The sequence below is a fragment of the Heloderma suspectum genome, chromosome 7, assembly GCF_057233095.1.
Source record: "Heloderma suspectum isolate Gila_16-S chromosome 7, 16-S_ref, whole genome shotgun sequence".
In the NCBI taxonomy this organism is placed as follows: domain Eukaryota; kingdom Metazoa; phylum Chordata; class Lepidosauria; order Squamata; family Helodermatidae; genus Heloderma; species Heloderma suspectum.
The window spans coordinates 20437532-20457447 of NC_139464.1; the positions used below are offsets into that span (position 1 = coordinate 20437532).

The 19916-nt window shown below is 46.3% G+C and overlaps 1 long non-coding RNA gene across 2 annotated transcripts in view; it reads right to left on the reverse strand.

Annotated features, from left to right (window-relative positions):
• Nucleotides 1-4580: 4580 nt before the first annotated feature.
• LOC146339381 (uncharacterized) overlaps nucleotides 4581-19916 on the reverse strand; it is a 75051-nt gene continuing 59715 nt past the window's right edge. Inside the window, exons 2-3 of one of the 2 annotated variants that reach the window (XR_014784559.1) lie at nucleotides 15881-15921; nucleotides 4589-6331 (exon numbers count right to left, since the gene is read on the reverse strand). This is a non-coding gene — a long non-coding RNA (uncharacterized LOC146339381). Of the gene's footprint in view, nucleotides 6332-15880; nucleotides 15922-19916 lie in introns of both variants that reach the window. The other variant, XR_014784560.1, reaches the window with a different exon arrangement.

A 19916-nucleotide genomic window follows, 5' to 3' on the forward strand; every position in this document is an offset into this window, starting at 1 on the left:
CTTCATCAGCACAAGGTCAGGTCCTGTATATCCACAGGGAGGTGCCTCTCATGTCTAAAATCTTCCCAACAACTGGCCCCTAGAAAATGGTGTGAGTAAAGGCTATGATGGAAGAGCTCTTACTGCTTTCTTTTTCCCATAACTCTCTTCATTAAAAAAAAAAGTTGCTTCGTTGCCTCTTTTAAAAAAAGTACATCTTTTTGTTCTTTTAAAGCCTTATAAGGGAAAAAGAAAAGACAGTGAAGCAAGCCAAATATACTGCTAAGAGTATGTGCTGAAATTTCACAAAAAGGAGCAAAGCAGTGAGTAGCCATTTTCAAGGAACCCTGAGCACAGCGAACCTCAGAAATGAAAAAATATGCTTTTTTTTATTATTTAAAATTAGTTTTAGTCTGCCTTTAATGGTGGAGCCCTTTCAAGGCAGCATACAAGATAAAGCAAACAAACATACAAAGTGGATATGATAAAAATCAGTAAGTACATATTTTAAAAAAAATCCCTAAAAACAGAAGTTGCTGATGAAAATAAATAAAAAGCAGAAATTACCCAATAAAACCAGCAACCCAGGACATGACAGGAAGGCCCGCCAAAACAGGTGGGTCTTCAGAGCTTTCCCAAAGACCTGCAAAGAAGGGGACTGATCCTTCAGAATGTTCATTAAAATTCCAAAAAACTAGATACCATCCCTCCCACCCACCTCGACCCCAAAGTTCATATTCAAGTGCTGGGGAAGAGAAAAAAAAATCCAACTAGCATTCAGGCACCACTAGACCAGCTGGTGAGGTGGCCTGCTAGGGGAAACCACTGGCGGCCTCTAGGTGGCAATAGAGAGAGAAGTGGCCATTCAACCATTGCCTTTCCACATCGGAAGGCAGCAGCGGTGGTGAGGGGCAGCCAGCCTCATGCAAGGATAAAGTTGCTGAGTAGCACAGCAGCCTAAGAACAACCATCTGCTCAGTAACAATGCACTTGTGCAGTGATGACTGCAGTACTCTACGCCTCTCTCACCACCTCCCATCATAGAAAGGTGATGGGGTGATGGGCCCGCTATCGCCTCACACCAGCAGCAAGTGATTTCAACTAGCAAACCTTCTCACACACTGAAGTGAGGATCTTGGAGAATGAAGGGATGGGAGAGAGACACCTAAATCCTCCCAAAAAATCACTTTGAAGCTCATTTCAGCTTGTTCCCATTTTGTACCTGTCTTTAGGCTTGTTTGAAAGGAGAAAGTGTGCATTTTGGTGCTTTTTTATTCTTTGCTTTTTTTTTGAAAGTGTGTACTTTCCCCCCATTGACTATAACATGAAAAGGTTTTAAATGTTTTAAAAATAAAATGTGCATTTCAAAGCATGCATTTAAACACACGCACACACACACTTTTTTAAGGTGATCGCAAATTCAGGAATGTGTGGATATTTCTCCCCAAAAAGTGGTTCTGCTCACGTACTCAATTCAGGATTGTGTGATCTGAGAACAGAAATGAAATCTTCTAGGAGAATGTTCCTGACTTCTGTGTACTGTGCAGACATATGAGACACAACATGGGAAAAGACAGCATGTGCTGCCTCCAGTTTTAACACATACACACACACACACCACTTTGAAATGAGACCAATAAAGGAGACCTTCAACCCATTCTATGATACATTTCACACTGGGCCAGCCCTACCATTAGGGAGAGTGAGATGGATGACTCAGGTGGCAGCTCCTGGAGGCAAGGACCAGCTGCAAGGTGTTGAAGGGCAGAGCTGTGTATACCTTGTGATCTGACCTGCTCTCCCTGACTGAGGCTGCTGCCCCCAGGTGTCGTGGATGAGACTGTTCTATTGTCTGTGTTGAAGTACAGTTCAACTGACAGTCCAGTCAGTTTCTGTAAGTCCAGTGGAGCGAGGGTGGGGTCACCTTGTCTTGTGCTCCAGGAAGCAAAATGTCTTGGGCCAGCCCTGCCATTGGGCACTGGGTCCAGATCATATTCCAAGCAAGATCAAAGCCAGATTAGGGTTGCCAGGTCTTGAAGTGTAGTCTGAAATATCTGAGTTTAAATATCATTCTCAGGATCTCTGGGATAACTAAAATGGCAAGATGAGGAACAGAACAAACATGGCAGGGCAATTCCTATTTTGTGCAAGTGTTTTGCTCCTCAAAATCTTGCTGTTCTTATTCTTATTTTTGTATCATATAGTTATTTTAAACCAGTCTTCCCCAACCTGGCTCCCTCCATATGTGTTGGATGGTAACTCCCATCACCCCTGGTCAGAATACCTACTGCTTCTGCTGGCTAGGGGTGATGGGAGTGAAGAACATAAGAGCCCTGCTGGATCAGACCGAGGGTCCATCTAGCCCAGCATTCTGTTCAAACTGTGACCAAACAGCAGCCCACAGGAAACCCACAAACAGGACATGAGTGCAACAGCACCCTCCCACCCATGTTCCCCAGCAATTGGTGTATATAGGCATACTGCCTCTGATACTGGGGGTAGCGCATAGCCATCAGGACTAGTAGCCATTCATAGCCTTCTCCTACAGGAATTTGTCTAACCCCCTTTTAAAGCCTTCCAAACTGGTGGTCATCACTACATCCTGTGTTAGCGAATTCCATAGTTTGACCATGTGCTGTGAGAAGAAGTACTTCTGTTTATTTGTTCTTCATCTCCCACCAATCAGCTTCATGGGATGACCCCGGGTTCTAGTATTATGTGGGAGAAAAATGTCTCCCTATCCACTTTCTCCACACCTTACATAACTGTGTACACCTCTATCATGTCTCCCCTTACTCACCTTCTTGTCTGAGTTAAAGAGCCACAGATGTTGTGACCTTTCCTCATAGGGGAGTTGTTCCAGCCTCTTGATCATTTTAATTGCCCTTTTACCAATTTTACAAGATCGCTTTTTAGGTATGGTGACCAAAACTGTACACAGTATGCCAAGTGTGTTTAAACCATAGAGTTGTAGTCCAACGTATCTTGAGGGGGAGGGTTTTGGGGAAGGCTGCTCTAAACTGCCTTGAGCAATGGAAAGGTAGCAATTTAAGTGCAGAACTGAAGGCACAGGAAAAAAGGCCTACAACTCCCAGCAAGCCACAACCAGGCTGGGGCTTGCTGGGAGATGTAGGTGTTTTCTGTTTAAACTTGCGTAGGATTGTGCCTTCAGTTAAACAGCACCATCACCACCCCATGTTCATCAGGCTGGAGCCACCAGGAATAGCCAGGGTGTCTCCTGACCCACCAAGCAGTGGAGGCTGGTGGCTCCGATTTCAGTGGGGCTGTGAATCCATTCTGGGTTTTAGTCAGAACCAGCCAGATCTCTAAAGGAGCTATCCAAGGTGCTGAACCTATTTTGCGGGTTGAGGTTCAGCACCTTGAATAGCTCCTTTAGAAGTACAGCTGGTTCTGACTAAAACCCAGAATGGATTCACAGCCCCACCGAAATTGGAGGCTGTGAATCCATCGGAAATTGCCACCAAGTAGGATTCCAGACCTTCACCAGGCTTCTCTAGGCTTCACCCCATCCCATCAGGTTCCACCCCTTAGCTCCCAGGCTTCTCCCTCGAGGGGTGGGGTAAGATATCAACAATTCCAAGGAGGCTGAAATGATCCCAGGGAGGTGCCCACATAGACTTTTATGCAAAAAGCACTGTGGATCACCCATATGCCCTAGTTTCACAGCGCTATTTTGCATATAAGTCTATGGGCAAATGGTGCCTATTGCCATGTTTTTAAAAAACATGGCGATCGGGACAGAGACGAACAGGCCCTGGTAAGTTGTGGGCTGCTTACTGAGCACAGAGGGGGCCTTGACTGCAGCCCAGAGGGCCAGAGAGTGGGGGGAAGCTTGGCAGGTGCAGCTTGGGGGGGCATGAGCACCAGTGGTCTGACAGATTTGCAGACCAAAATGGGCACCCGCGCCATCCCTACTCCCAATGGGAAGCCCTACCTGGGAGAAACTGTGGAGAATTTCTCCTTCCCCTGGAGAAATTTGGTGAATTACCTCCCAAATTTGAATTTCTCTGCCTGCAAATAAGGTGGAGAATTTCAAGAGGCCATCTGTGCACAGCTCTAGTTCAAACACTGCTTCATTGGATGCTCTGTGGATGCTCTAGGATTGAGGCTTCTATGGCAGGAACCATAGAGCCTGTTCCTAGAGTGCTTTCCTTATTTCTTGTTGTTTTCCGGGGGGGGGGGGCAGCTGCCAGATAGGGCTCGGGGGGGGGGCTCCCTGTGCTCCTATGGGCTGCGTGTTTTGCACTCCTGCCTTATACAGTTGGGGTACTTCCAAAGTAGGTGGGGGGGGTTCAAATGTCAGGCTGGCAGTTTCAGTGCACCTGACAACTGCAATCCACCCAAGGACTATGCTAAAAACCATCCTGATCTCAGATCCAAACTTGGGTCTGGCAGAATTGGCTTTCCCATCATGTACAACATGGAAATTCCAGGAGATGTGCATTGAACGTTAAAGCAACTTTGAATGCTCAAGATGTCTGTATTAAGCTAGAAAATGTGATTTCCCTTGAGGATCTGATTTAGTACTTTGGTAGATGATTTCCAGCTTTCGATACACAGGGAACATTGAGGCATTCCTTACTGTTCTGATGGTAAGGCTGACTCATTTATTCTGGCACAGTTGGTAACCAAACATGGATTCAAAGAGTTCCTTTAGCGTATTTCACCCATTTGCTTTTCTGTGGGGAAACAACCAGTGTGTTGGCTAGCACTGAAGGGCCTGAAGATAAGGTGGGATGAAACAGGAGGTATAAATAAAGTAAGAAAGATAAATGTGCTTTAGATGTTAGTATCACAAATCCACTTTTTCAGCTTGGCACAACACAAATACAAAGTAATAACAACCTACACAGATACTGTAATGAGAGATACTACTGTCTGAATTTAATTATTGTTGCAAGGCCAGTGGGTAACACAGCTCCATGAAAAGTATGTCATGATACCTTATGTGTGGTGCTGGATAGGAGCTTTGAAAAGTCTCTAAAATGGTGAAAGACACACATTTAATTCCTGGTTATTTTATTTAACCTACAGTATGTGGTGCTATGTTATTGTTTTTAAGAAGGGAGGGGGCATTGTAACAATCATCTGATGGTTTCTAAAGGTAGATAGTCTCATAGTAATGAATTTGTTGATTGTGGAACCTCCCTACAAAATAGATGATTCACAGTGGGAAAGCGTCTGTCAATACAAAGCACACACCCCAACATGTAGGCTCAAACCAGTCTGCTTGTGAAGATCATCCTTTGATCTGTTGTGTGCACAAGTTGGAGAGTATAAGATGACAGGGTTCTTTAGTGAGAGATTTTAGGAATCGACAGAGGCACCTTAGGGCTGAACTACATATGACACTAGATGGATCATTTCAAACTATGTTGACCCCCTCCCCCCTTTAAGAGCACTTGTGCTGTTTTCACAGTTTACTCTGGGGCGGGTGGGGGAAGTGTGCATTTTTGGTGGGCTTTTTAAAAATGTGCATTTTCCCCATTCAAAATGCTCACTTTTCCCATTAGAAAAAAGAAAGAAAAAAGAGTGCAAAAGAACATGGAAAATGAAATAAGATGAGCTTCAAATTGGTGTTCAAAGTATCTGTCTGATCACAAAAATCCCTAGGTCACCCATCCCTAATGTATGCACAGGTGTGGTCAGCATACGGGGCTACTCCCAGACTCCCAGCTGTGTTCTCACAGAGGTGCTGTTTGTTTGATCTGGCGCCTCCACATGGTGATGGTATCTATTATTAGTGATGGGTGAATGACTGATGTTCAACAGTGTCAGGATTCTCCAAACCTCATCTCGCCACTCGTCTCATGCCCGATCGCTGCTTGCTCTACACAGACAGGAAACTTGTGCAAATCAAGCAACAATCAAATGGGAGATTTCTGCAACTTTCCCCAAATTTGCGCAATTTTCGTCCATGGGCTAAAGTAGGGCTGATTTGGTCTACAGAGGAAATTGCACAGATTAGGAAATTTGCGCAAATCGAACTGGGAATTGGGAATGAGGCGAACGCAAGCATGCGTTCCACAATTTATGGATATTTTCAGTGGACTCATGCTCATGCTTGGAGTTTCAAATGGGGCATGCTCACATGTTTTTGTGAGCACAAACAAAATTCTCACACATCCCTATCTGTCATTGCTGTGGTTCACATGAACACTGTGGAACCTCTTTCAAGGTGCCACAATTGCACAAATGCACAGTGGCCATGCATATCATCTCCCTCTACCCCACATGGCAGCACAAGATCCCACAACTGGCAGCCTCATGTCTCCTGATGCGCTTCTGGGTAGATCCCCATCGGGGTGAATCATCCTTTTTGGACCACAGTCTGGAAAACAATTAATCAGTGTTAAAATGCAGGGTGGCAAAGCTGTTTGTCTGCTCTTTTGACCATTTTGTTATTTACTGCAATTTACTTTGTAATTATTTCTTGTGAGGAAAAGGATTATCGTTGCTGAATGCCAGCTCTAACTGCAGCAGCAGCAGAGTCAAAGATGCCGTTCTGGCTTCAGTTTTTCCCTGCAGCTGATGGACTTCTCCTTCCAAAGTAGGGCACTTCTATCTAATGGCATTAACCATAAAAACCCCCATTTCAAGCCTATGATATCCTGAAGGACAACGGCTCATTTCATTTCTTATCAAGAAATCAGGCAGATCCGTCATATTTCCCGAATCAAATGACATTTTCAGGAAAATTCATTTGAACCAAAAATGAGGTTTCCTCTCCACAGACTCCAATTAGTTTAAAAATGGGTTTTCCCTGATGAAAATTTTTGAACTAACTGAGCTGTGTAAGGGAAAAAATCAATATGTCTATATATGTATATAGATATATATGTACACATGCAGCCAATATATCCTATCAAGCTAAAGAAATCTTTAATTTTGGCCATCAGTTTTAATAGTGAAATACCCCAATGTTCTTTTCTTGCTATCCATTTTCTCCCTTTCTCTGCCCCTGTTCCCATTACTTTGGCTATTCCAGGGAGAGACCACTTGCTCATTTGATTCCTAAGGACACAAAATTAACTGCTTATCTGTGGATCTTCTTACATGATCCTTTAAGAATCTTTTCTCTCTGCATGTGTGTCCAATGCTGCTTTTGCCTTCAGAGGAAGCCCAGGAAAAATCCTACCCTCTTGTCCTTCATTACACACTCATAGGGGGCCCGGGCCTAATTAAATTGCTCTTGAAGACAAGAAGGGATGAATTTCCTTCTTCCATTCTCCCTTGTCACCCATTTAAGTCAGCTGAGATTCATTCACTGCATTTTACTTACGTTAAAAAGAAAAGACTAAAGGAGGGAAAGAAGACAAATTAAGGCAGAATTATAATGGAAGAAAGGGAGTAATTAAAAAAAGTGGGTATTACATATATTCAGGGTAGTGGTGTAAAATTTGGGAACAAACAAAACAAGCATGAATGAGTGTCAAATTCAGCAAAGAGTAAGCACAAAAAGGAAAGGTTTGAGGGTATTTTCACTCTGATGGCGTTTTACAGTAAAAAAAAAAAATCATTCATTTTAACAGGATCCCAGTCCACGTAAGATTTAAAAGAGCAGGTTACTTTAAACACATTAACTTGTGTTCCCTGATTATTTCTAGTAGGTGTTGCCAGTGAGTGGTGAGGAATGCACATCCTTTATGCTTTTCTCCACTTTCCAAAACTGGGTTTCTTTCCCTGTAACAGTGTGATACATTCCACATCCCTTCACACACATGCACAGCCTGTCACCCTGGCTTAGCCTCTTAGTCTACATTTTTCCTAGTTCCCCCGGACATTTCATATTTCTCTTCCAAATTCTTAAATGGTCTCAGTCTCCTACATCTGTGTTGCTGTGTGTGTCTTTTTTCCTAATTGTATAAACAGAGAGCTTTTCAAAAGGGTTTTCTGACAGGAAAGATGGTTAAGTATTTCTGAAGACCAAAAAAAAAAAGACACCCCACAAAATAAACCTAAACAAGACCAATGTCTCCCCCATCTTGTCTCTCAGAACTCTCACCTCCCCTCTTAGCCTGAGCCAACGTCTCTACTATAGTCCTGATTTATTTATTTTTAACCCCATCCCGCTTTTCTCTCTCCCCCTTCCTTTTCCCCCCCTTGTTAAGATTAATGAGGGAGGCCTGGGAAATTAAGCATGAACCTGGCCTGTTAATGCAGCTTCTGCTGAGGGGTGTGTTTGCCTGCAAGTGTGTGTCTGTGGAGCGATGGTAGTGGAGGTGGAGGAAGAGAGAAAGACAAGGTGGCCCCTTTGGCTCGACAGCAATCGATTGCACGGTGAGGGTCACTGGGGAGACGGCACTGCTGCAATGCTTCTGAGGGAGCAACGAGTATGTGTGTGCAGGAAAGAAGTGTATCTGTGAGGGAAAGCTTTGGCTTCGCCAAACACCACCGTCCCCTGTGTGAGCTGAAGGCCCAACTAAGGCCTTGGAAGAGCCGAGCAATTAGCCTTTGAAGGTCATACAAAGTTGTTGTTGTTGTTGTCACTGTTGTTGTCGTTGTTGTGTGCATTCTCTTCCCCCCCCTTCTTTCTTGCTATCCCCCTCTCTTTCCTTCTTCAAACACGTCTCTTTTCAGTAGGGTCTGGCTGCCTTCTCCTCCTCCATCATCACCCAAACCCCAAACACATCTGAGGAATCCATTCAATTAAATCTCTCGCAGCTCCACCTGGCTCCCGAGTGAAAGGTCAGTGGAGTTGGGGGGGGGAGAAAGATGCACGAGGAGCACTTGGTTCTGTGTGTGCTGCTACAGCCTCTGCCTCTCTCACACGGACTTGTTCTCCCTCCTTCCAGCCCTCCTCCCTTTCCTCTTTTCTTCTCTAATGATACCCAATGGTCAATCACTCCCCAGCAGTGCAAGAGATGCCCCGAAGCATCATTGTGGTCGGGAGCGATCGATCAGGTTCCTTTAAAAAAAAAGGAGATGATAATGATAACCCGTGGACATAATGTCAGTGAGTTTGCTGTGCCTCTTGGAGGCCGCTCACCTCTCCGTCTGCCAGGGCCTACAGAAGCTTGGAGGGGCCCGAGAAAGACTTTCCCCCCCCATTGTGCCCACTTAGCCCTGCCTTAAAGACAGCTAATTAGACCAAGAGCTCCACTCTCTGTTTACACTGGTGGGGTGTGGGGTGATGTATGTGGAGGAAAGAGTGTATATCTGGGAGAGAGAGAGAGAGAAGAGAATGTTACACCTCTTTGTGTTACAGCGTTCTTCCAAGTTACCTGAAGAAGATAATTATACAGAGACGTCTAGTAATGGGGTGGGCAACACATAGACCATGGGCCCTGGATGCATGAATCCCTATCCACCTGTGTGGCCCACAAAATTTAGCAGCAGGCCCCCAATTTTTTTGCTGCATATCCAAATTTTGGTGGCATGGGAGTGGCAAGGATGTGGCCCACAGTGGGGTCTGGAGGATGGAAAGTGGGACCCAGACCGCTCAAAGTAGACCACCCCTGATTTATAGTATGATATACAAGTAGCTAAGAGAATAAACTGTCAACCAACAAGTCTCTAGTTGCCTCAGCAATGAAATCATTAGGTACAGTGAAGGCTGGTAGTTCCAGTTTCGATGGGGCTGTGAATCCATGCTGGGTTTCAGTCAGAACCAGCCAGAACTCTAAATGAATTATTCAAGGTGCTGAACTCTGTCACCAAAATAGGTTCAGCACCTTGGATAGCTCCTCTAGAGTTCTGGCTGGATCTGACCAAAACCCAGCATAAATTCACAGCCTCGCTGAAATCGGAGCCACCAGCTTCCACTGACTAGGTGGTCTCGGTTTAAGTGGCCATCTGTAATATGGGGCTAATGCAACATTGGAGGCTGCACAAAGTATTCCTCAGGCTGCTGCCAAAGTCCCAGCACTACAGATACCCTGGGGTGATACCTGCCCTGGACCCCCTTTAACCAACTTCTCACTCTGGAACTTCAGTCGCAGGTTGGGGAAAAACCCACGATGCCCCCAACCAATACACTGTCATCCCATGTCATTGTGGGAAACAAACATGATTTCCCACAATGTACCTGGCATAGCATTGCTCCAGGGCATTGTGGGGGATTAAAATGGTGTCCCCGAGACCTAGCTGCCTGGTGCTGATTGGAGCACTGCTGCCGCTGCTTCCTGCAGCTGCCATTGCTACCAGTTATGGATGTCTCAGAAATACGCAATGGATTCAAATAAATGTCTATGGATCCAACCTATGGATTCTGCAGTGGACTGGCTTTTTCTGCGAACTTGCAGACTGCTGTCTTCTTTAACTGTTGGGGCAGATTTGTGCAAATTCACATGTGCGCTAGTGTGCACTTGCTGTAATGCACATTAGCGTAAATGCACACTTGCACAAGTGAGATGAAATTTTTGTACATCCCTAAAAATAATTCTGATTCTGTCTATGAGCAGGCAACAGAGAGAAGGACGCCTGACAATCTGCATGATGGAACAGATTTAACCAACTCTGGACATCCCTACCACCAGCCCACTTACATTTGAGGTTTGGAGGGACCCCTGAGTGATTCGAGCTCATCCTCCTTTCCACAGTAGCCACTTCCCATTCATTGGCCTCTCTCTGTTGCCTCCCACTCATTTGCACAACTCTCCTGGGGTGGGGGAGAAGCACATGGAGGACACTGTTTCTTCCCCTCACCTGTGTCACTGCTTGCACACTCAGGGAGGAGATGTGAACAGGCAGAAACAGCAAGGAAGAGCAGAAGCAAATTCAAGGCTCTGGGGGTTAGCAGTGGGCCCCTTGTAGGGATGGACGAACCACCCTGTGCCCACCTGACACACCACTCGCTGCTCACCGGCCCACTGCCACTCACCCGGCCATTTTCAGCTCCCTGGATGAGCTGCCAAGTGGTCTGTTGGTGCCCAACGAGTGGTGTGTGGGCACCCAGTGAGTGGTACGTGGCTGCCCAACCCTTCAGTGAGCCAACATTCTGTGTAGCAATGGCAGCTTGTTGTTTTATGTAAAAGAACTTTTATGCAAATGGCGGCCATAAAGCAGCCATTTATGCAAGACTACAGGCATGAATGGACCATTCACTGCCCAGCGACTCATTCAGAGAGCTGAGCGGGGCAAGTAAGTGGCGGCAGTCTGTGGACTGGAGTCCAGGAAGCTGAGTGGAGAGGAGGCTGCCAGACTCCACCCCCCTCTTGGACTCCTATGACATCCCTAGCCCCTTTCTATAGAATGGGGCTTGACAAATGCCCAACAATGCCAAGCCCTGACACCAACCCCGCTGGAAACTCTGACCTTTTGCTACAGGGGAAATGTGACCCTGCCTCCAGATAATGCATTCAATTCTATTGTGATTGCTGGGTAAAATGACGCACAATAGCCCCTGTTGATTATTCTTCTGTGTGTTATAGCCAGGCTGGGCCACCTGTTCCCATAGCAAAATCTAACCCTGGAGAGCTGAGTAGTAGTCAGAAAGCCAAGGAAGGGCAGGAGGCTCCTAGCATTTATATAAGGCCTGACTAATCCAGAGGCTTCATACTGCCAGCCAATTAGAGCAGTTGATGCTGCACATCTGTGTCTCAAGAGAGCTCTAAGGCCAGACCACACACAAGTACCTCAATAGGCTTGTTCCCAGACTGAGGGCTAAACTAGAAGCTACATTAAATGAATAGATTCTTAAAAGCAGTTCTGCTCTTTTCAGGTTGGTGCACACCTGTGCTGTAGCAATATGGATTTAAGGGAAAGCTCTCAAAATGTCTCAAGGCAGTCTGAACGAACAAGCTCCTTGTCAGTTCTACCAGTGCAAGAAAGTCCATGGGAGCTACCAAAGGCATCTTTCCATAAAAGCTCCACATCTAGGGAACACATCCAGACTCAAACTGCTTCTGGCTTGGTCCAAGCCCAGCAAAATGTGCAAGCCGTATCCTGCCTCTGCCCCTGAGTTTTCTGTGCATGTCAGAAGGAGGTAGGGCCAGAATCTTGTGCTGAGCTACCATACAAGTTCCCTGGGATGCACTCAGAGGAGAGAAGAGGGTCTCACTTCATGCTGGGCCCCTGCAGCAGGTGTCAAGTGCTTAGAGATGTCAGATACAGTATATCCATTCGGGGTAGAGTTTGGCAGGTTTTCCTAAGCTCAGCCCCTCAGACTTCGTTGTGGTTCCTGTTGTAGCGCCTAACTCAGTCTGCAGAGAGTCAGGCCAGTTCATGGATTTTCCAGGAATGTTGTGCTGGGAGGGGGGGGGGAGGTTTGCAGTTTGTGCAGATTTCTGAGCAATTTCTGCAAATTATGCTCGGACATGTGCAAATTCCCCTTCATGGATCACTGCCCCTTCATGGATCACTGCCTTGTTGTGGCGAAGGGGCTTGCGTAACTCAGTGAAGCCATAAGCTATGCCGTGCAGGGCCACCCAAGACGGACAGGTCATGGCAGAGAGTTCTGACAAAATGTGGTCCACTGGAGAAGGAAATGGCAACCCACTCCAGTATTCTTGCCAAGAAAACCCCATGGAACGTATCACAAGGCTAAAAGAGATGACGCCGGAAGATGAGCCCCTCAGGTCGGAAGGTGTCCAATATGCTACTGGGGAAGAGCAGAGGGTATTTCCAAGTAGCGCCAGAAAGAGTGAAGCGGCTGGGCCAAAGTCAAAAGGACACTCAGCTGTGGATATGTCTGGCGGTGAAAAGAAAATCCGATGCTGTAAAGAACAATATTGTTTAGGAACCTGGAATGTCAGATCAATGAATCAAGGTAAGCTGGAGGTGGTCAAACATGAGATGGCAAGATTGAACATCGACATCTTGGGAATCAGCGAACTAAAATGGACAGGCATGGGCGAATTTAATTCAGGTGACCATCATATCTACTATTGTGGGCAAGAATCCCTTAGAAGAAATGGAGTAGCACTCATAGTCAACAAAAGGGTGGGAAAAGCAGTACTGGGGTACAATCTTAAAAATGATAGAATGATCTCAGTACGAATCCAAGGCAAACCATTCAACATCACAGTAATTCAAGTCTATGCCCCAACCACTGAGGCCAAAGAAGCTGAGGTTGATCGGTTCTATGAAGACCTACAACACCTTCTAGAACTAACACCAAAAAAAAGATGTCCTCTTCATCATAGGGGATTGGAATGCTGAAGTAGGAAGTCAAGAAATCACCGGGATAACAGGCAGGCATGGCCTTGGTGTACAAAATGAAGCAGGACAAAAGCTAATAGAGTTTTGCCAAGAGAACATGCTGATCATAGCAAACACTCTTTTCCAACAGCACAAGAGGCGACTCTACACATGGACATCACCAGATGGTCAATATCAAAATCAGATTGATTATGTCCTTTGCAGCCAAAGATGGAGAAGCTCCATACAGTCATTAAAAACAAGACCTGGAGCTGACTGTGGCTCAGATCATGAGCTGCTTCTTGCAAAATTTCGGCTTAAATTGAAGAACGTAGGGAAAACCACTAAACCGTTCAGGTATGACCTCAATCATATCCCTGATGAATATACTGTGGAGGTGAGGAATAGATTTCAAGGATTAGACCTGATAGACAGAGTGCCTGAGGAACTATGGACGGAGGTCCGTAACATTGTTCAGGAGGCAGCAACAAAATCCGTCCCAAAGAAAAAGAAATGCAAGAAAGCCAAGTGGCTGTCTGATGAGGCTTTACAAGTAGCTCACGAAAGAAGGGAAGCGAAAAGCAAGGGAGAAAGGGGAAGATACACCCAACTGAATGCAGAGTTCCAGAGAATAGCAAGGAGAGACAAGAAGGCCTTCTTAAATGAACAATGCAAAGAAATCGAGGAAAACAACAGAATGGGAAAGACTAGAGATCTCTTCAAGAAAATTGGAGATCTCAAGGGAACGTTTTGTGCAAAGACGGGCATGATCAAGGACAAAGAAGGCAGGGACCTAACAGAAGCAGATGAGATTAAGAAGAGGTGGCAAGAATACACAGAAGAACTATACAGGAAAGATCTGAATGTCCCTGATAGCCATGATAGTGCGGTCACTGAACTTGAGCCGGACATCCTCGAGAGTGAAGTCAAGTGGGCCTTAGGAAGCATTAGTAACAACAAAGCTAGCGGAGATGACAGTATTCCAGCCGAGCTATTTAAAATCCTAAAAGATGATGCTGTTAAAGTGCTGCATTCAATATGCCAACAAATCTGGAACACTCAACAGTGGCCACAAGACTGGAAGGTCAGTTTACATTCCAATTCCAAAGAAGGGCAACGCCAAAGAGTGTTCAAACTACCGCACAATTGCGCTCATTTCACATGCCAGCAAGGTGATGCTCAAAATCCTACAAGCTAGGCTTCAGCAGTATGCGAACCGAGAACTACCGGAAGCACAAGCTGGGTTTCGAAGAGGCAGAGGAACTAGAGATCAAATTGCCAACATTCGCTGCATCATGGAGAAAGCAAAAGAATTCCAGAAAAACGTCTATTTCTGCTTCATTGACTACGCTAAAGCCTTTGATTGTGTGGATCACAACAAACTGTGGCAAATTATGAAAGTGATGGGAGTACCAGACCACCTTACCTGTCTCCTGAGAAACCTGTACGAGGGTCAAGAAGCAACAGTAAGAACCAGAGATGGAACAACCGATTGGTTCAAAATTGGGAAAGGAGTACGACAAGGCTGCATATTGTCACCCTGCTTATTTAACTTATATGCAGAGTACATCATGAGAAATGCCGGGTTGGATGTATCAGAGGTCAGAATTAAGATTGCCGGGAGAATTATCAACAACCTCCGATATGCAGACGATACCACCCTAATGGCAGAAAGCGAAGAGGATCTCAAAAGCCTCTTGTTGAGGGTGAAAGAGGAGAGTGCAAAAGCTGGTTTGAAACTCAACATTAAAAAAACTAAGATCATGGCATCTGGCCCTATCACTTCCTGGCATATAGAAGGGGAAGAAATGGAAGCAGTGACAGATTTTACTTTCTTGGGCTCCAAGATCACCACAGACGGTGACTGTAGCCATGAAATTAAAAGACGCTTGCTCCTTGGGAGGAAAGCTATGGCAAACCTAGACAGCATAGTAAGAAACAGAGACATCACCTTGCCGACAAAGGTCCGTCTAATCAAAGCTATGGTTTTCCCAGTAGTAATGTATGGCTGTGAGAGCTGGACTATAAGGAAGGCTGAGCGCCGAAGAATTGATGCCTTCGAACTGTGGTGCTGGAGAAGACTCTTACGACTCCCCTGGACTGCAAGGAGGTCAAATCAGTCCATCCTAAAGGAAATCAACCCTGAGTGCTCATTGGAAGTACAGATACTGAAGCTGAAGCTCCAATATTTTGGCCACCTAATGCGAAGAGAAAACTCCCTGGAAAAGACCCTGATGCTGGGAAAGACTGAAGGCAAAAGGAGAAGGGGACGGCAGAGGATGAGATGGCTAGATAGCATCACGGATGCAATGAATATGAACTTGAGCACACTCCGGGAGAGAGCGCAGGACAGGAAGGCCTGGCGTGCTATGGTCCATGGGGTCACGAAGAGTCGGACACGACTGAACGACTGAACAACAACAACAACAACAATGTGCAAATTGCTCAGACATTTGTTCAAATTGTAGCACCTTCCCAAAAAGTATGCAAAAAAGTTCCTGATGTTCACAGATGCAAAGCAACTGCACCAGCCATGGAACTCTGTTGAGCCAAAAAAGAACCCGATTTCCCAGCAATGGACATTCCTACAAGTGCCAGAATTAAATGTATGGTTCCTACATTAATTCATTCATTCACTCGTTCCATTTCTATACTGCCCAATCGCAAAAACTCCCTTGGGCAGCTGACAAAGATTAAACCCTAAAAATGCAATAAAACAGCATGATATACAACCAGCCTACAGCAATATAAAGATTTTAAGCAATCAACAGTAAATCTCAGGATCTATTAAAAACCTTACCATATGCTGTCAGCTGCCAGGGAGTAGAGGAAAGTCTCGACCTGGTGCCAAAAAGATGACAGTGTTGGTGTCAGGCAAGTCTCACTGGGGAAAGCATTCCATAACTTCAGAAGGAGGTAGGGCGAGTCCCTTGTGCTCAGCATGAAGAGGGATGCAGTTACCCTATAACCGGGGTAGACCACAGGCCTGTGGGCACCAATGTGTCCTGGACACCTTTCCAGGTTTTTGTTTTAGTTCGTGTATTTGCACAAATGCACATTTGCACACATTTGCACGTGCAAAAACATGCAAATTCCCCCAAATGTGCAAAATCCTCCCAAATGCGCATTTTCACACTTTAGCCTATGGGGAAATGCACATTTTTGGTCACTTTTTAAAATGGTATCTTTCAATAAATTTGTGCAAAATTGGGAACATTAGAAAAATGGTCCACAAATCACTGGAATCCACCTGGCAGGGGAAAAGCCAGTCTGCTGCAGAATTGCCAGTTGGATTCATCAAAATCCAAGCTCATTTGGTTTCATTGCAGATTTCTCTGATATCCCTACCCATGGCAGCCATTTTGTGTTGGTGCCCAGGCCAGTTTCTCAAATTGCCAAATGTGCCCATGGCCCAGAAAGCATGCATGCCTTTGTCCTGTAAGTTCTCTATGATGCACTCAGGGGAGAGGAGAGGGTCTCACTTCACAATGGGTATCTGGATCAGGTGTCAAGTGCCAGAACTAAATATATGTTTGCCACTAGTCACCCGGCAACCATGATTGAGAACTTGTCAGTGGACCTACGTCCACTGAAATCAAAGGATAAGAAAGGGCCCCATATTCATACAACTGTACAAACCTAAGGCAGTTCCTCGGGAGTAGGAACCCTGATTCCCCCAGAATTCATTCATGCTGTATACGTACATGTTGTAAGTGCACAGCTGGGTCATCATGTGGGAGCAAACCCACATTTGGTCCCGCTCCCCTCTCAGGCATTCATTGCATGTGTGAGTAGGTGTGTGGGTTTGTATGTCTGGGGGTCATTTTGTGTTGGATTGTGGTGAAAATGCAGTTGGGGGTCAGATTTGGATTGCTTGATCATGCAGAAAAGCCTACTACTTCAGTTCTCTGTACATAAAGGCGGAATAACAGCAACCTACTTTGCAAAATGGTTGTGTAGGCAAAACATGAAAACATACTGCAAACTGCAATTGTTATGTAGATGAACCCCACATCAATAAACAACAACAACTCCATGCACATAAGTTCCAGGAAACTACAGATAGGTCAATCTGACATCAATGCAGGGGAAGGTGCTAGAAAAAGGAGTCAGATTGTAAGCATTTTGTTAACAAAACACCGGCTAGTAGGAACCAGCAAGGATTTGTCAAGAATAAATCCTTCCAGACTCATCTCATCTGTCTGTCTGTCTGTCTGCCTGCCTGCCTGCCTGCCTTTTTTTTTTTTCTTTTTAAAATCAGGATATGAGCTGAGCAAATTGTGGGAATGCTCTCTGTGAAGGCAATTTACCCTGATTTTATCAAAGCATTTGGCAAATTCCCCCATGATATTCGTTCTTTATTTATTTAAAACATTCCTTGGCCCAGCTTTCAGGGCAGAAGGTGGCATACAATAATAAAGCTGGTTAGCACGCTGGTTAAATGCAGGCTAGAGGATAGTACTATCAGGTAGATTCAGAGCTGCTTGGAAAACAGTACTCTAAGAGTGCTCATCAGTAGCTCCTCACAAACTGGATGCTATGCCAACTAGCCCATATGAGAGAACAGTAGGATAGAACTGTTGCCCTGATATGCTAGTTCTCTATGTGCAAGGTAAGTTTGTTATGTAAAAGAGCTTTCAAATATGCCATCTTCTCCTGTAGTCTATAATGGTCCAGTACCAAAATTGTTATGTTGCATGTAGGGGTGTACGGAACTCACCTTTGAGTCCGCCGGGGGGGGTCCACGGGGGGGAGGCAAACTATTCCTCCCCCGGAATCCTGCCCGGCTGGGTCCTCTCCTCGGGGAGTCCACGGAGCCACCGGCCGGGTCCGTCCACTGCCGCCCTGCCTGTCTTCAGACACAAATGGCATCCGGCATAGCGGACGCCATTTGCATCCCTGCTGTTTGCTGTGATAGGCTACGGAAATTTTTACATAGCCTATCATAGCAAATGGCAGGGACACAAATGGCATCCACTACGTCGGACGCCATTTGCCTCTGAAGACAGGCAGGAGCAGACAGGATAGGCGGCAGTGGACGGATGGCAGAAGGGAGGATCCGGCCCCACACGGATTCACCCGGGTGGCGGAGGTTAGTCTTTTATTCCGCCGCGTACCCCAGGGGGCTGGATTCTTAGAATCCAGCCTCATTGGAGTCCGTGGCGGAATTCTCCGCCATCCCTAGTTACATGATATCTATCTATCTATCTATCTATCTATCTATCTACTTCAGCTCATCTTATCCAAATGTATAGTTCGGTTCGTAATTTAACACTGGGGGTTGCGGGAGGTGAAGACAAAAAAAAGAAAACTCTTCAAGTGTTCCTAAGATGGTTGTCATCTACCTGAGCATTGTGTGAAGTATATATTACAAAGCAGATTAATTCTCCTTTCTGATATGTTTGGAGAGAAGGGATAGAAATGGCAACATTACTGTAAATCAGAGGCACAGATCACCCAGGCAGTGGGCTGAATCTGGCTAGCTGGGCTCCCCAGTCCAGCTGACAGAGCCTCCTGGGGTTCCTCCAGGGGGTGGGCCTTGGCTTCCATGACCCAGCTGCACCAATTTAATGCCCGATGCATTTCGACTAGGGATATACAAAACCACTTACCTGTTTCGTAAGTGGCATCTGTGGGGGGGGGGAAGCACTCCATCTCTCCCCCTGGAATCCTCCCCGGCTGGCTCCTCTCCGTGGCAACTCCACGGAGCCTCCAGCCGGGTGCATCCACAGCTGGACATCCAGCTGCAGCAGGTCTGCGGACACAAATGGCAGCCAGCATAGCAGCCGCCATTTGCATCCCTTCGCTGAGCCGTGATAGGCTATGTAAATATTTACGTAGCCTATCACGTCTCAGCAAAGGGACGCAAATGGTGGCCGGTGTAGCGGCCACCATTTACGGCCACAGCTTGGCAGCAGCCAGAGCCACCACCGCCGCTGGATCCGCAGCCAGGTAGGCTCTGTTCCGGGGGGCTTCTGCAGGGTGGTGGGCAGGTTGCTCCATTCCACCATGGATTCCAGGGGGCTGAATTCACTGGAATTCGGCCTCCCTGGGATCTGTGGCAGAATTGTCTGACATCCCTAATTTCGACACTTGGTCTTTATCAGGGGAAAAACTCTTAGCAATTCTTTCGGAGTATTCCCTCTTCCTCGCTTCTTCCAAAGCAACAGGCAATCCTCCAAAAGAATCTCCAAGAGGTTTTCCCTTGATAAAGACCAAGTGTTGAAACATGTCAGGAATTCAATTGGTGCCGCTGTTTCTTTTTTTACTTTGGTTTCCAGCCTTACAGCTGTTTGTTTGTTTTTGTGTGTTTTTCTGGTCCCCCTGTTGGCACTGTGGCTTCCATGACCCACCTCTCTGGAGGAATCCCCACTCCACTTCCTTTCCCTGCTGTTATCCTCAGCAGCAAGCAGGAGGCTTGGCTGGTGCCAGGAAGAGCAGCCAAGTAATTCTACGCAGTGCCCAGCACTCTCATGGGGATCCTGCACACCATGCACAGCCAGGGACTCAGCTGGCACTAGGGATGTCAGAGAATTCCACCACGAATCTCGGGGAGGCCGAATGCCAGTGCATTCGGCCCCCCGAAATTGGTGGCAGAACGGTCTGCCCCCCCACCCCCCTGGGACAGGACTTACCTTGGGCGGATCTTCCTGGTGGCGGCGGCTCCGGCGGCGATACGGCGGCGGCGGCCAGTCTTCCGACCGGCTGCCACCGCCGCCATTTCCAGTTTAAAAAAAAATGTGATAGGCTGTGTAAAGATTTACATAGCCTATCACGGCTAGATTTTTAAAAAACACCGTGATAGGCTATGTAAATGTTTACGTAGCCTATCATGG